Below are 1,935 nucleotides of genomic sequence, written 5' to 3'. Positions count from 1 at the left end.
GCTGGCCTCCGACTGGGCTGGGGCCGCAAAACCCAACACTGCCTACCTAGAGGCCCCCAGCCAGTGGTTTAAAAGACCCTGGCCCTGCCCCTCCAGCCTAGGGCGCTAGCTCATTGGCTGCCGTCCTGGAGGCCAAGCCCCTTCCTAGAGCCGGGATCTCTGGATTGGCTGGAAGAAACCTAATTTGCATATGAACTTGTTGCTTCCACCCCAGCACGGAGGGAGTTAATTTCTGGCTTTAAAGGGGAGCAAGTCTCTACAGGTACCCGGCCAGAGAGAGCACCAGGGCCTGGGGGGCGTGGGGGTGGGTGGGGTACAGAGCTGTGCAGTATTGGTCTGTGTCCCTCACTTTCCATCCTCCTCATCCCCTTTTCCTGCATTTTCAGAGTAAAGTGGGGAGCTTCTCTACCCTGCTGGGGAGTGGACGAAATGCAGATTCCTGGGCCCGGCCTCAGTCTGACGCATCTGGATTTTTTACAAGCGCCCCGAAGAATGTGGATGCACTTTGAGGAACACCGGCCTCTTTCTTTAAGCGTGGTGACTTTAGAAGCAGGATTGGATGTCAGCCCTGGCTCAGCCACATCCTGGCTGGGTGACCTGGGGCGAGTCACTTATTGTTCTGTGCCTCAGTTTTCACATCTGATAAGTGGCTGCTGTGCAGCTTACATGGGACAACGTGGGTAGAGCTCTAGTACAGAGCTTGGCATTATTTCATGATGAGCGTTGTTGTTATTGTTTATTATTATTATTATTATTATTATTATTATTATTATTAGATACCAAAGCCTCTGGGAGGGGGAAGTGATGAGGGTGGAAAAGCTCTCTGACTAGGGGGAGCTTAGAATGTCGGCCAGGCTTGCTCTTCAGGTGGGGAAACTGAGGCCAGCGCGGACTTTTAGGCACCTGGAGGAACAGCAGGAGCAAGGGCTCTGGCAAGAGGGGTCTTGGGTTCAGACTCCACCATGAACAGGGCTCTCGGGGCCTTGGTTTCCTCACCTGTAGAAAATGTGGCTAATCACCAGCCCTGGCAGAGAGCGTGGCCGGGGCACGCCCTGCCCCCAGAGGCTTAGAAGGTGCTGAATAGAGGTTTCCTCTCTTCTCCCCGGCGCTGCTGATGGCTGAGGCCAGGTGGAGACCAGGACCCGCTTCCCAGAGTCCCCAGCTAAAGCACTTACTGAAGTCGGGGACCTCAGCAGGACTCTAAGACTGGCGCTCCGGTCTCCCAGGTTCTGGGGGGATGTCCTTCTCAGGGAGAGTGGCTGGGCTGCTGGGTCCGGTGACAGCCTCACGTTTTGGGCTGTAAAATGCTTGGTGGCTGACTCAGCTCTGGGTAAGAGTTTGAGCTCAGGAGGAAGTCCTAGACAGTCTCCTCAGCCCACAGTGAGCACCGTTGGGAAATAGATACAGGAAGTGGGGGGCTCCCCCCCACACCCCAGGCCCACTGCGCTGGGAACAGAGCCCTGACTCTCCCTTGGGCAGCAGACCCAGGCCTTTACCTCTTCCCAGTTATGACCAGCTTTTAGGAACAGATCTGTGGCTCGTTCAGACTAAAGTGTCAATGACGGGTGGCAAGGTTTTTGCCTCTAACTGCGCAACAAAAGCGAAAATAAAGTGAATGAGTGGGTGAGTGAGTGAATGTCAAAGGGTGCAATCTGAGGCAGCCACCAGTGTGCAGGATGCGAGGGAGATACTTTCAGCCCTGAAATCAGACCGCCGAGTAACGCGGTGGCTTTAGAGGCAGAAATGAAAGGGAATCAGTGTGGGCCCTGGCACCAGTCCCGCTGGGGGCCCTCCGGCCTCTGTCCATAGCCCCAGTCGGCCTTCCCTCTGAGAGAGAGCGAAGGCAGCCCAGGAAGGGAGACGAAATGAAGAGGCAGGGCCCACCTCCGCTGGCAGCCAGCTCAGCAGGGCCTGGCTCCGGGCAGCGGGCACGTG

This window comes from Eptesicus fuscus, chromosome 9, assembly GCF_027574615.1.
Source record: "Eptesicus fuscus isolate TK198812 chromosome 9, DD_ASM_mEF_20220401, whole genome shotgun sequence".
Taxonomy (NCBI): Eukaryota; Metazoa; Chordata; class Mammalia; order Chiroptera; family Vespertilionidae; genus Eptesicus; species Eptesicus fuscus.
Note: the sequence above shows the minus strand (reverse complement) of the source record.